General features: G+C 39.5%; 1 protein-coding gene across 1 annotated transcript in view; it reads left to right on the plus strand.

The window, feature by feature from the left end:
* adgra1b (adhesion G protein-coupled receptor A1b) overlaps positions 1-16,452 on the plus strand; it is a gene marked incomplete at its 5' end in the record, with an annotated part of 178,159 nt that overhangs the window by 71,357 nt on the left and 90,350 nt on the right. The gene's annotated exons all lie outside the window — the stretch shown is intronic.

Raw genomic sequence — 16,452 nt, forward strand, 5'->3', positions numbered from 1 at the left:
CAGCAAGGTTTTCGAGCCATGTGGGTCCAAGACACACAGCAATGCCCCTACAGTGCCAAAGTCTTTCCAACAAGTGGGGCAATAAAACACAGCCTTCCAACATCAGCACCTTATGTAATGCACTGTGTTGACAAAAGTATTTGCCTCCTGACACACTTTGTCACAAAGTCAAAATAAAGAGGAAACATAATTGTATCTTTTTTTGGAAGTTCTCTTCCTTGGATTAACATGAACATCAATAATTAAATAATACATGGCTATGTTTCTTTTGTACTTGTGTATACTGGATATATAGTATACTATATATATACTGGATATATAGTATACTGAAAAAGGGAAAAACTTCCCTTTTGTAGAATCTATAAATCACAGGAGTATCATGAGCATTCCAGTTCTGATGTAGCAAATCAAGGTCTTTGTCCTCCTCTTCTTCCCAATGTTTCTTGTCAGCCATCAAATAAACACCAAAATACCACAGAAAACAACAGGTATTTTATATCACTCTCTAGACCACTAAAGCAGGATAGATGTTCCACCATGGAAACAACATATGTGCTGACATCTGAGCTCTATGGGTGCAGGCCATGAGTATGCCACAAAAGAATGGTAACTAATACTGACTGTGGTATTTTTTATTTATAGGTAAGATTACTGTCAATCAATATCCATGTGCTGTAAATTTATCTGAATAAGACAAATGTGCATTGTCAAATCATGTCTGAATATAAACCAAAATATTAAAATGCTGACCTGATTTTCACTTTAACTGGGTTTAGGGAACTACGTGAGGCAATTGCAATGTTATACTCAACATTTTTATAACGTCTTACACCAAATATGACTTTCTTTTTCTCATAACCCCTCTAAAGTTTTATTTCACATCTATGAGTAAAGTATCTCACCCAATATTACAACACTGCATAAATAGTAGTTTATGTAAATTAAATCACATTTCTATTGTCACTGAGTTACTATTTGATGGCAGACTACATTTTTATCCAGCACATCCTGTTTCAAAGAGCTGCTTGAAACCTAATTGCTAGAGAACAATTTGACATTGCGATTGTGCTCCTTATTGAATGTTTCCATAAAGTCACCATCAAAAAGAGAAGTATGCCTTCTCTGTTTTCACACACACAGTAGAAAGTTGTCTTTGACACTGTCACTTCAAATGTTTAAAATATGAACCCTATCTGCAAGAATTTGTGGATTCGTGAATACATATTTAGCACAGGTAAAAACAGTCAAAGCTTTCTTGTGTGTTTGAGCTGAAGCAAGGTCAGAACAGGTGATGTTTTCAACGCTAGTTTGTGCAGGTGATTGACAGCTGTCATGGGGTATTCATGGTGCAGTTTTTATATTAGTATTTTAATAGAACGCATTGGTTCCCAGCACAAGTGACAAGAACTTTAATGTACAGGAACCACATTTCATGATAATAAACAGCAGAAATTGAAATTGAACAAGTGGTGATTTTAATTTTATTCCATATTGCATTTTGTTGCCAAGTGACCCTGGTATAAGCGAAATAATACCTTCCATGTTGTATATTCATGATAGCATACCTGAACCACCTGAAAAGAAGCCTCCATCTCATCCATTAATTAAATTCTATTTAATTCAATTTTATTTATAGTGCCAAATCATGACAACATGCCCGTGTTAAACTAAAGTCTAACTTCCTACCTTTGTAACCAAATATCATTTTAACATACTAATTTAGCTTTGTGTTTACAAGAGCTGTCAAAAGGACAAAAGAACACCGGTGAATTAGCCGTGTGCTCCTCTTGACCCTACTTTGATACACCAATCTCCTTGCCATAAACTCTGGGAGCTGCTTGTTATCCAAATTAACATCAATACTGTTAACACATCCGTAACCATATTTCAGTCCTTATCAATAAAATTACATGCTTTAACAACTTAATGCTTTTAACAGCAAAATATACCGTAAAATCTTCTTAATTAACATTTTTAATGTAAACCACCACATGAGCCACTCAGGTTGAGCGTTCTTACTGCTTTCTCTCATCAGTCACTTTTGAATACTAATTAGATGTGTAAACGCTCATGTACAAATATGAAATTTCACCTATAGATTCTTACAAATGTGTAAATGAATTCTACTTGTATTTTTGTGGAGATCGCTCAGGAAAAGCACAGCAAAAAGAACGGAAATCATATCAAACCGTATGTGTATTGATAGGAACAATACCAGCGAACGTTGTCTAACTGATCACCCAGAGGTGCTACATCAGTTTTGAACCTAATCAACATATTTACATTCCCAATGTCCATATGAAATCTTATGAAATATGACAGAAAAGGATTTATATGTCTTACAAAATATGATTTATTTAACACAATGAAACAGTGACCTGTAGGTGACCATGGCCGTGAAGTTGAAACAATAGGTGACTGTAGCAAGACTTGTTGCCTCAGTGAGTTCCCTCGGCACGGATCACAGTAACCACAGACCATTTACAGACCACACAGTATATTTGACGACCACACACACTTACATAAATTCTTCAAACTCTTGTGTTGTGCGCCTTGCTGCCAAGCTTCACTCACGCACAGTCTACTTGCTCAGGTTCATCACAGGTGAATAAACAAAACTAACTCTTCGGTGTCCATCTTTGTGTGGCGGTACTCTGAGGTCCAGCACACTACTGCATTTAAAGGAAGAGTGTAATTGGACAACAAGTATCAGCCGTGCTAATTAGCTCACCTGGCACTGCTGTCATGAGCCATCCCCACGCCTCTCCGCCCTGCAGCTGGCTATCAACCAGCCTCACAGGGATGATTAAGTTTAGGCTTCAAAACAACTTGAGTAAGATTAGAGAAAAGGTTGTAGTTTGGCTTAGTACTTCCATGACACAGACACCAGTCCCCAGGGTGAAAGTTTTGGACTCCATTGACCAACCAGACCCTTCTCTCTATGTGGAATATACTAATCTTACTACACCTGATTCCCTTCTTTGCTCCGGATGGAGTTACTGTAGTAATGCATAAGTGGATTACCTAAGAATTACGGTTCATTACTTTTTGTAGTTATATGTACGAACAGTGAATGAGGAGGGCGTGTCATTCCACATTTTTATATGTTGACAAATTTGATTGTCTGCTTCACATCTAAAACAAAATCTTTAAATCTGCAATTCAATTGAGCTTTTGAAAAAAGCACAATTTTATACATCGTTTCAGCATCTTGCCTGATTACTGCTGTGCGTCTGCCGGCTGACCTCAAGTTGGTATCTCGCTGTTTAATACCACAATGTCACTTTGTTTGGAACATATTCACAACTAATTATGCCTAAATTACACAAACATATGGCCTCTCATCTTATTACCCAAGTCAGTGGGCATTATCCTTGAACTGAATTGCAGAGTGCATGGTTCATTGAGGATGACAGTTTGGGACAATATTTACCACTTTAGATCTCCCTTTCCTTGTCATTGACAGGTAATTAGTGGAAGCCTTTAGGCTGAACGGGTGGGGTATTGCCACCTCCCTTTCTCCTCAGATAGCCTCTCTCTGCTCCAAAGAGCTTCACTGCTTTTTAATTACAACCACCCAGCCCTGCGTGGGTGTGTGTTTGATTTTTATTTTTATTTTAACAGGGTATGTGGATGTGTTTGTGCTTTTTGGTGTGAGGTTGTGTTTGGATGTGTGTACGCATCAGCCGCCCTCCGGGTTAAAACTCTATCAGGGGACATTGTTGCAGCAGAATAGAGCTGCGGGCTGCCACACAGTAAACCAATCCTCCATGTCAGCACAAGCATCTAAGACAACCAAATATGACCCAGTTTGTCCCAATACAGTAAACAGGGCGCTTAAATGCACAATATCTTGATAATTTGCTTCTAATAGGAATATGTTAGGAATGCATTGTGTACAGTTCTCTAATAAGCTATTGAGGATTTAAAGCACTTAACTCGAACACAAAAAGTGCAAGGGCTCTTCATTAACTCGTTGACCTGTGTGTTGAGGGAGCACAGATTGAGGAAATCTTTCCTCTGTATTTGACATGCAAACGACTGGAGGTTAATTGTATGGTTGTTGAACTGCAGTTAAGTGTTGAAGTCAAATGGCAACAGGCATTAACACTGGATGGGTATTAAGGTTTTATTAGTTCATGCTAGGCTTTATACTGAATATTGGGTGTGCCATCTTCAGAGCGTGTGTGGGTGTATAAATCTGAAAGCATACATGCATGCCCCTGTGTCTTAATAGGTGAAAATATTTATATATGCATGCTTGCATCACGTCCCGTTTGTATGCAAAGTTGTGAATACGAAGCATTTTTATGTATGGGGCTGCACATCCATGCACATGAATTATGCTGCACAGTGAGAAGGCATATAGAAAATGTGATTCCGTCCCTGAGGAAATCGCATCTTTTTTTCCTCTCTCTTTGCAGCTCGGTGAAACAAACAGGCCTGTGATGCAGCAGTGAGAGGCCTTGAATGCTAAACACATCATACGAGAGGAAAGCAGTTAAGAGGAGGAGGAGGGCAGGACATAAAAAAAGAACTGGAATTGAAAAAGAACAAGAAAAAGTATGGGATACCACTCTAAGTGACAAAGCGAAGGACTAGAGACGGACAGGTGGACACATGGAGGAGATAGAGAGTGGGATGGAGAGACTAAGCAGGGAACAAGGGACAGTGATACTGGGAGCAAGAGAATGAGAAAGAAAAATTGTCCTATCAGTGGCTGGAGATCAGCAGGCCTTGGGGACTTCTGTCAATTTCCACTGAATGAGATTTGTTTCCCTTTGTAGAGGAGCAGAGGACTCGGCCCTTTACTTCCTGTGTAGAATGTTCTGGATAAGTTATCCCCAACTGAATCAATCGCCCCATTCCATCTTTTCTGAAAATCTATCAGGACCCACACCTTTACTTTCCTTTCCTCCCCGCCCGATCTCTCCAACTTGTTTCATCAAACGTTTTGTTGAATCATGCTGAATACTCTGCTGTGGAGTTTTGTTCAGTACTTACTGAGCCCCTCTGTTGGCCATGTTGTCCAATTCAGTCTTTTACTGCCGCACAACGTTTTTTCTCACTCTGCACCAAAATGAGGAGATGAATGGAGGCATTTGCTCATCACTGACTGGCCTTTTCATACATTGAGCCACAATCTAATTTTCTCTGTGGTGTGCCACAGTCTTATCAGGCGAGCTGTACCATATTCTCAGCCAGCTTCGTCTTGACAGCTACTGTAGAAACGACAGCACCGGCCTGCCCACTGCTTCAGGAAGAATAATCCTTTGAAAAATGGGTCATTTTCAATTATATATTGTATCTGCATCTTAATAGTGTCTTCTGTAATCATGTCAAGGAGAGTATTGTAACAATTTATACTGCCCGTAGCCATACTGTAAACCTGCATCACTCATGACAGCATCACATCGACTGAGCAGAGAAGTCTCACAGTGTAATTTGAAATGGAAAACCTTTTAAAACTCTTTCTGAAAACTGGCAGTGTAGAGATATGTATTTATTTAATGCACAAATCAAGACAGGTATGAAAATCCGTGGTGGTCATTTTGGCTTTCATTTCAGTATTTACAGAGGTTGGTGCAGGCCACAGAGTCGACTGTGTTCAAAGTCACAATGTTTGCTGGGTTCTGTTATGTGGCAGACAGAGAGCCAAAAGGCTCTACTGTATGTATGTATATACCGTATGTTTTGTGGTGACTTTAAAGTTTGTTTGTTTTTTAGATTTTTCTTTGGAATTCTGGAAAAAAACACAGTATTGGTATCAGAATATTGGTTATAAAAAGATATGTGGTCTATTAGCTAATAGATTATGTAACCTATTTTAGGTTGATGGAATTTAGCATGGTGTTAAATCAAGATATCTATTTCAGATTTGGCCAAGGTTTTCTACTGACCTTTGTGAGCATTCGGCAACCACGGGGATGCTTGCCACATGCACTAACTGCAAACAAATCGGTTTAATGTAACTTATTTAACTCCACTCAGGAGTAGACAGCCCATTCTCATTCCCAGGGTGTCAAATGCCAACACTTTAACACGGCCTTCACTGTTTGATACTGATGCCAGGAGTGAGAGTAGACTGGTACAGTCTGGTATTTTGTACCTCTAAAAGGTTCTTGCTGGTACACAGTACCAAGAAGAGGGAACAGCTGCTGCTTGCCAAAATCCACATACATCAACAACCTGTCACAGTCGAATTTCCAACAAGACAACACATCTGCTATCGTTAGTTTACATATACAACAATTTGTTTTCTTCTAAAATGCTTCTAAATTGTTCCATTTTCTGTCCACTGTTGTTGCTGGCTAACGTCAACTTCTGTTGCAGCTGACTGTCTGTTATCCAGCGCTGTTTTTGGCAGACAGTTGTTTCTTGCAAAAATCTCTAAAGTAAAATGACAGACAAAATAAGTTCTGATGTTTCATGATTTTCAGTTTTATTCCAGCCACCATAGCGGAGCATCACAGTGTGATGTGTATTTGATGGATTAGCCAAAACAGACGTATCTGCTTTATGCTATCCTTTAATAGTTTCTCAATTTTTTTTTCAGATAATGCACTTTCTCACTATATTGTGCTGGAGACAGATCCAGGAGACCTACCACATTGCCATATTCATATTTGGGATATTCATTTTGTTTACATGAGCACAGCGAAATCGTGTTGTTCATGTTCCCCATATACATGATAGATACTATTAACCCAGTCACAGATTGATGCATTTTGTTTGTGTAGGCGCTGTGTTTACAAAAACAAACCAGCTTCAGGAAATATGAAACACTACTTGTTACATTTACTGCCACTTCACAGCATTTCTGCTAATTTCTTCTCTGAACGCTGACAGCTGTATGCTCTGAGCGCATCTACTGTCTCTCTCTTGATTGACACACACACATACACCCACTCTATCTACTGAGCTATTGCTAAAAGGAGCTACGCTACACTGCTCTTATAACATCCCCCACGTCGGGGCCAGCCTGCCGCTACCACTATATAGGACAGCGGTGCAGTGGACGAAGAAACACATTACAGACAAGACAAAACTCTGCTTCATCTCCACAGAAATGAGACGTTTTCGCTGCCTCCATATCACAATGTATACTGATATCATGGCCATTGATGTGACAGTAACATTATTGTCGCCAAAAATATCATGGTAAATGTTATAATCAAGTGCCAAGATATAATTAATTAACCTTGCACCGCAATCCCCTTCGATTTAACAAACTTAACTGTATTTTGCAGTTATGTTGGACTCAAATGAACTGACAGCAAATACAATAAAACGACCATAAAGACAGCAGATTGGTTGTAAAAACTTTAGGACGGTTGACTGGAAATTCATTTAAATGCAGCACAGTGTCTGTGTCTCTCAGATTATATGCACCCATTTGTGTTTTCACGTTAATTATTTCTTTTTGGTTTAATAGTTGTGAAAGAACCAACATTTACTGTAGTTTATTTGCAATGTTTTAGTTTTCAGACTTATAAGGTTAAATGAATGACATAGATTTTTAGTCTGCGGGAATTGGCGGTTCATCCAGAGTTCTCTAAGAAGCCATTAACACCACCCGCCTGCACCTGTCTGCACACCATCCCTGCATTACTACTAACCAATACTACAGTTGAAGTGTGCAGTAGTCACTGATAATGCAAGTTATGATGTTACTGTTAAAAGATTCATGAAGCACAATAACGTGATTATTTTATGTTGTAATGCTGTTTTACTAAGTGTATGCACTGGGTTAAGTCTGTTCATTGGGTTGCTGTAAGACACATGTTACAGACAATTTTGGCGGTTCAACGTCAGTTTTGTTTCTATATTTGTGCAAATGATCCTTCTGATTTACCCTTGGTAAAGGGTACCCTTAGTTTGATAGATGGTTATTTCCTTCTGTTTTTGTGCCAGTCCCACGATAGAAACATCATCAACACGCCCACTTGTTGCTGTGAATTTTAATGAGTGACTGTATTCACACATATGGTCACTCGGACATTACACAGACTTTGTATTAGGGGTCTGTTTGATGTCTAGTCCAACTGATTCAGACATTTCCGTTCTCATGTACAGCTCTTTCAAGATTATTTCAGGTTTGCAGTGTATGTGTGAAAGGAGCTTAATTGGGAAATAACATGCTCTGCTTTCTTCTGGAACCCGTTCAAAACGTTCATTCTGCAGACTGAAATTTGAATATTTGTGTTAAAAAACAAGGCTGCTTTCCTGGAAAGTGGATGTTGATTTTGTTTACAGAAAGGTTTTATGCCAACATTAGAAATATGGTTCATGTCCCAGTGTATCACTGACAGTAATAAGCACCATCTTCCTCCGTAAATAACAACTAAAGCCAGTACTAGAAGACTGGCCAGCATTGGAAGCCTGTTGAACTGGACAGATGCCAGCTGTTTATGTGTGTCACTCCAAATTTGAGGCAGGACTTTGCAGATATTCAATGTGTGCTAAGCAACCTTTTCGTTTTTAGATACATAATATATGTCTAAATATTACATCCCCTATTCTAGCAGTTTAAATGACTTTGACTTTGTCAACTTCTGTGACAGCTGTTTACATTTCATCTCTGAAGCCACTTAACCGTGCCTTCAGTTTGACATGACATTAGGTCATTATGGCCTCGTCATGAATTGGACTTCATCCTCTACTACAGTCAGATGGCATTCATCATCTCCTGCCCTCTCATTGGTACTTATTTGACGCCTCGCTCCGGTAATAAAGAAGCATGTCACAGCATTGGCATTTTCCAACCCTGCCGTATTCATATTCCCTCATGTTATGTCTAAGCCTTTTTCCTTATTTCATTATCTCTCAAACACACACATATACACAATGTTAAAAGTCAAAGAACAAGAAGTGCTAATAATAATGTTAAACCTCTAATGCATTATATGCGGTCTAGAACATTACATAAATATTGCTTTGCTTCCTACACTATTCTGCCTATAAGATATACTATTTTATAAACTACCATCACAACAGTGTAATGCACAAGAATCCAAACACACACACACATAAATTTTGACTATTCCTCTCACTCCCTGATCTCCCTCCTCCTGCCCTCATCCTTCTTTTCTGGCTCTTTTCATGTGAATAAAAGCAGCAAATGCTGAGCCAACTGGCTGAGTTTGGCTCCCATGTGATAGTTAATCTGGCCTGTCCTTCTTTATCTTTCACCTTTGCTTCTGGTCTACAAATCACAGCTCAATTGACTCCCATGTCCATGCTTCTTTCTTTCCCTCTGCCCCCATGCATGTCCTATAGTAGGCATGCATCCTCCTTAAAGTAGGATGCAGCAGCAGGGAGCCCTTTGCTGTCCGTCTCCTCTGTTTCCTGTCCCAGTGTCACACATCAGTCTGTTGGAAGCTGCTTTCATCCTCTCATCCTACATCCCGCGCTATGGGGGGTAATTAGAGGTAAATTAATAGTGTATTAGAATGCTGTAAGACCAGGTTGGCCAGGGTCGAGGCCAGCAGTGTATGACAAGCATTGAGAAAATGTAAGAATAACTGAGTGTGTTGACTTGATATGATATTTCTCACAAGACTCATAAATTGCAATGCAATTCTTCTTTATTTCACATGTGTATAACTAGAAGTGAATGCACTGCAATTTGTGTGTATTCCATGCATTAAAATGAGGGTCCATTTAAGACCGCTGATCTCTGTGTAGGGAGGAAGTTCGGGGTGATGGATGGGTCCCAAATTACTGGACTTTCACCAGGGGGACCTATGTTCATGTCCTGGTAGCCACAACCTTTTTTCTAATTCTAACTAAGTTGTTTTTATGCATAACCCTAACCATCACCTTTTGTCACGTAAGGGTAGTTTTGTTGCCTAAACCTAACCTTGTGTTTTCTAAGCGTAACAAAACAAAAACCTTCACAATCCACCTCCAGACGCCATTTCTGGCACTCAATAAAACGTCATATTTCATGAGATATCATACAAATTTTTTTGCATTACTCACGATATCCTACAGACTTGTTGAGTATGTTGCTGAAGTACATGCAGGTTAACGGCGCCAGCAAAACTCCACTGGAAGATTTGCATCAGCCGGTTAAAAACCAGTAAAGTTTAGGCTTTGTGCAGCACCATTGAGACATCACTTGAGTAGCATTCCCTTCTAGCTCCTCCCTCTTGTCCAAATATGGTCACCTCTGGTACCAAATACCAAGATGGCAACAGCCGATTGCCAAACACCTAGCTTCAAAACTGTAGTCCACAAATCAATGGGTGACAGATTGCATTATGCCCATATTTGGTCTTGAAGTATTCCAAATGAACTGATTAAAGTAGAAAGTAGTCAGTAATAAAGTTACTTTGTGTGATACTTTGATTAGGTTTTTAGGTTACTTTAATTTCAAACAGAAAGTTAGTAAATGTAGCAATACATTGTACATCCTGCTCTTTCATACATGTGTGATGCATGCCTTCTGTTAAACATACGCTGTTGTATTAGTACTCAGACAATGTAGATGTTACTGGTTGTACCGGCATGAATGGGAAGCACCAAAAAGACATGAACGCTCAGCAACATTCTTTCTTCGATGTATGAAATCTGAAAATGTTCACAGAAATATTTGACAAAAAACACATCTGTCGTAAATCACACCTTTTCACCTTCCTCCTGCGACTCACTCTTTCCTCTGACTTCCCCCTCATTTATCAGCTTCATCCACTTCATGTGTTGGGGAAACAATCTCCTCTCATACCCGTGAACAGGAGAGGGAAAATATACTTTTTCTAATTGCTCTGCAGTGTGTTTGCATGTTGCACCATCTGTGGAGTTTCTGCCGTTCCCTCAATTAGGATTCATAGATCGACAAGATTGGAGTTTTACTGCACCGCCAGTGTTTGCTCAGATGGAATCTGCTGTAAGCGCACCGGCTTCCACAAATTATAATTACAGTAACACTGCACTCCTCTCTAAACAGTGGGATACATCTCTCTCTCTCTTTATGCATATTTATCTCTAATTATTGTTATTCCACATGTGGAAATGGTAGTTTTCACCCCCTACTGTATCTGTTACTGCACCGTGCAAAGCTGTAAATTTGGCATAGCAGTTACGAGTCCTCCCACAGACTGTCCATAATTTGGGATTTACCGAAACAATATAAGCTGCTTATTTTTGATTGAACTTGTGTGTGAGTGTCATGCAGGGAGAGTGGAACACATAAACACACACAAACACACACACACTCACACACACACACAAACACACACACACACACACACACACACACACTACCACACACCTTTTAACCCATGCTGTATGCAAAGTTTTGATAGTATCCGTGGGCTATTAGAGATTTTTTTGCCAACTGTACCAACCTGTAGTATTTGTACTTTACCATACAGTACGAACAAACGGTTGTGTGTGTCTGTTTTGTGAGAACTCAGCTGGTTGTTGTCCAAGCTAATTCTGGTGAGATTTGTTTATAGTATAAAAGGAAAGCAGATCAAACACACTGGATTTTCCAAGAAAATAGATGTAATTTTAGCATGAATTCAAAAGCTGAATTACTATTGAATTCATCTGCCAAAAAAGTGCTCTTATATATATAAAATCCTCTTCGAAGCTGTCAATGTCATAGCCCGTCTTGTCATTGTTGTCAATTTACTGTACACTGATCGATCTTTTCACATTTATTTCACAGATGTGGTCATATTTACACAACAACAGGGAAAATTTGAAATTTGTTTCTCATTTATTCTACGTGTACTAGACTGTGCATTATGGTTTGCTTCCAAGTGGAAGCTTAAACAGCAGAAAGGTATTGGCCCCTGTCACAGGCGACAACATTCTCTAATATACGTACCTTTAACCTTTGATTAACATTACATTGTATCTGCTCAGCTGCCAGGCCATAGAACTTCATGTTTACAGCTAAAAATGTATCTGGCCTTTCTTTAGTTTGCTTTGTTTGGATGAGTGAGTGAGAACCGACAGCAGTCATTTGATTTTTATTTTTGTCTAATAGATTCTGTTTTTAGGAATAAAAAATGTAATCTGAACAAATTGTAATTCTGGGGTCTTTGGTGTTTAATGAGAAAGATATTGACATCCAGCAGCCAGCAGTTATTGCTCGTTCTTGCAAACCAAAGCATTAGAAAATGAACTAGGGACAAACCACTGTCTAAAATCCACGGAGTTTAGATTGAAGTTTCAGGATCAGATTCGTTTTGATTCCCTATCTGGTGAGATGATAGCTCAGCCAAACTTTGTCCAGTTAATGAGCCTGTTGGTCTAATTCTTATCCTAAATGAAGAAAACCAAATGTTTAGATTAACACAGAGCATGCATTACAATACCTGCTTTTCCATCATGTCAAATGTTTACAGCGAGTGTTTTGCAATCTCTGACTGATGTTTGTCTTTAATCTATATCAAAGCAACATTAAAAACATTTTAAATGTCTTAAATTAGGCTTTCCAAAGGCGGCAGACAGTTGTGGTGCAGTAGTTTACAACTGTGTAACAAAACCCCACTTTGTTTTCCTCTCAGCCCTGTAGCACCATACATTATACATAGGGTTATGCTGCATCCACAGAATCCACAATACATGTTTTATTCTGTGCTATGACGGCAGAAATGTGCAATCCTCAGTCCTCATTCATACTCACCTCTTGAGTTCATTGCTGCATCGGCCCACCCACTCCTGCTGCAGTCTTCTTCTCCCACACACTCCTCTCCCACAAACACCCTGTTATCACTTCGAGTCGGACTCAGAATGCACATCAGCTCTCCCTCGTGCATGAATACTACAGCATTTGCTGTAGTTTTATTGTCTGGATTCAGGGCTGATACAGAAGATACAGTGGTCACTATATGCTTCAAGGCTGCATCAGGGGAATATAACAAGACTGCAGCGAGGCAGAAGTGTAACATATACACTCCGTAGTACATTGCCTGTTCAGTTGCCTGTTTATTGTCCGTGTCTCTCTATTAGTATGTGACATCCTACACCTCGTGTGTCATTATGTATTCTGATCTAGATTCCCTCTGATTCTCGTGATACCGGCGTTGAAATGGCTGACATGTTGGCTGTGTTCAGTGTAAGAGCTACCTGCAGTAGATATGGAGCAGGAGTGGACTGCGGTAATTATAATAGAGGAGACTGATCCTGCTCCACAGGCCTGGAATGTTAATGCCTTATCAGGCCTGGTGCATGCAGTTGTAAACTTTACTGTGATGTGTGTTTTTAGCTGACTTAAAAAAGTCTAAATCAGAGCGTAGATTTTGGGCTGCATTTATTGCCAGGTTTGTTGGTGCTTACCATGAATAATGTGATCAACGCTAAGAGATAACTCCCTTTGTCTTATGCAAATCAGCTTTTTTTAAGAGTTGTTATCTGTCTTTCTCTGCCTTGCATAAGTTAGACTCTTGTTTCAAAAATATTTGGAGCAAGTGAAACTGCATGAGAAAGAAAAAAGATAGCTAATCAAAAAAATTAGATGAAAGAGTAAATAACATTTAATTAAAAGCATTATTTACAATATTTAGTTTACAGTTATTTATATCACGTGTAGTTTGTAATCTTGCAATACTGGCAATTGTTTCGTCTTGATTCTCCAGTCTGTCTGTGGCACTCAAACCCAAGCCCATGTGTTCTCACTAAAGATTCTAATCTAATTGGATCACAAATATATAATTTTATTTTTTACTGAGGTTAAATTATTTCCTACAACAGCTAGGCACTGTAGTTTCTTAACCAACACGTCCTCATAAAATGACAGAATTGGTCGTTTCATTGACATGGAAAACTACATGTATGACCGTTGAAGAATACAAGCGACAGGTGCACATTGTGAAATGGTTGCAGTTTTAAACACATGGTTAATGTTGTGATTGAAACAAAACTACTTGGTTGGGTTTAGGAAAAGGTGATGGTTGGGATTAAAATAAGTATGCTTGTAACATAGTTTAAGTTGCGTACCTGAGTTAAAGTTGTATTTCCATCTATTTAATTGTCTTCTAAGTTACTATCTATCAAGTGAGTGAGCGTGAGTTAAAACAATCCTTATGTTTATTTGTACTCAGATCTCCATTGGCTTCCACATCTGTGGTCGCTAACCTTCCTGGGGTCCACTTAAAACAATACACAGACATGTAAACATATATACAGTACAAAAACCTATTAATATCACAAAGGTCAGAAACATTGTAAATACACACTTCTTTAATTTAGATAATACAGCTAAGCTGCTTGGCATCTCTGCCTGTCGCACCTCCTCCAGTGCACTTTGAGGTCAGCTGCAGGGTCGTCAGCTGGTGCCACCGTTCACTGATGTTTCGCCCCCAAAGCCAGGACACCTCGCGGTAGGGGGGCAGTGGCACTGTGGGGACGTCTCCCCACGCCACTCCCTGCAACTGACCTCAGTGGGGTGTTGAGCCCCAAGTACTGTCCCTCCTCCTTAACCACATCCAGAAACTTGCTTTCTCTGCCTCCTCCGCCAACTCCTTTACGGCCTTTTTCAGGCTGCATCCGGTTATTCCCGCAGCACGGAGGAGACGGATTCAATACATTGCACAAACATCATTAGCCTCTCGGTCAAAAGACTGACAATATGCAATACATGATCATTTTACAAGTTTATAGGTACAGCAAGCATGTGGAGTCATTCCTTTTGTTTGGATTCCCTCAGCATCTGTTTCAGTGATTTTTTTAATCTATATTTACCTTTGATGCCTCTTATGTTAAAAGGTAAGGAGTTCCACTGACTGATCACTCTGTAAATGACTGCTTTATTCAGTTGATTTGTCTTGGGCTGTGGGAGGTCAAGACAGCCTTTCCTGACTAGTCATGTGACTGTGAAAACAATGATGATTGATCATATGACACACGAATGAAAGCTGTTCTATTTGCCTTCTTGCCAAGTATTATAAACTGAGTGTCTGTGGCGACATTACCTCCCTAGATGTAAATAAGACGCCATGTTAGTGACGCTGCTGACAGCGGTTGGTCTGTCGGCCCGGATCGTCACTAACAGTTATGCTTAGTTCACTTGTAATCACAAATTGAGAACCTCAACTTCTGAATCAGGCTTGTAGTAAGGGCAGAGGTGTAATAGGAACGTGTGTGTGTGTGGATTTAAGAGGGTAACATATAGGGGACAGACTAGAAGTAGAGAGGTGAATGTGTTTCAGTAAAGTTTAAAAAAGAGCATATATATATAAATAGTCAACACAAATAGCGACCATGAACGTGACAAGATAGAGGACTCTGAAAGAACAGGTTCGCCTGCAGTTACATCTTACCACCAAAGAGGCTGCTAGAAACAACGTATCTCAATTGTTATGGAGTACAACTTTAAGTATGTTATGTTCGTGATGTAAGTTAAGTAGGGTTTAGTTAAGTCATGGTCTCCTGGGTGAAAGTCCTGTTTATTTGACCAATCAATCGACCCCGACCTTATTCTTATAATAATTCTTATTATTAACAATCATGACTCAAACAGTAGTTATTACTGTACTGGATTTGTTGGGGACTATTTCCAGCTGCAGATCTGGTGTGACAGTAGCAAGATGGCGAATGTGGGATTGAGTTAATAATGAAGTACAGTGTGTATTTTCATATGAACCCAGTGCAACAGTGTGACAGTGTGTTCTAATAGTTTTTGTACAGCAATGGATCTATATGTCACAGATGAATAACACCTTATGTCAGGCTTTGGCTATGCACTCTATATTTTGGTTTTGGTCTTTTAATGGAACTTTTTAACAATGGGAACATTACAATACCGTTCCTCAGTATCCTTTTGATTTTTCATGAAATTAATCACATGTCTGACCTTTGTTAAAGACTGGATTTATTTTGGTCAGTGTCCCAAGTCAGATTCCACTCAAAGGGTCTTGACCACATCTATTATGTCACGTATGATAATACTAGATTATCCATGTTCATTAAGAGTATCATTGCATTGATATCTGTACTACCATATCTGCTAACAACCCAGATCACATCCAGTGTCAAACCACAGGCCACTGTGATTATCTTCTCTCCCTGCTAATTAAAACCAAAACCTGAGCATGCTAATTAACAAATTGCAATAAATACACAGGAATTTGTCTTGGTTACTCAAGTGGGGAAAGACCAGAAATGGTAAACAGAGTACAGGTTCCAATAATATTCCCATGCAGTCTACACTAGAACACCTGTCTGACAGTACTGTCAGAAGGAGGAAAGGTTGACTTCTCTAATTATCTTTGCTGCTATGAGCTTGTTCTTCCTGTTCATCCCTCTCTCACACGCATTGAAGTGTGTAACCTTTTCCCAAGCTGTGTAATCCAGTGGGGCGCTGCTCTGTGTTCTCCTGAAGAGCATAAACAACTCCCAGCTCCACTAATCCACACTGGAGCTCTCAACTCTTCCTATGCACAGAGCCCGACTCGAATCCTAAGACGAGGGATCATCTGTATGTATTTGCCAGCA

The sequence above is a fragment of the Echiichthys vipera genome (genome assembly GCF_963691815.1).
Source record: "Echiichthys vipera genome assembly, chromosome: 11".
NCBI classification, from domain to species: domain Eukaryota; kingdom Metazoa; phylum Chordata; class Actinopteri; order Perciformes; family Trachinidae; genus Echiichthys; species Echiichthys vipera.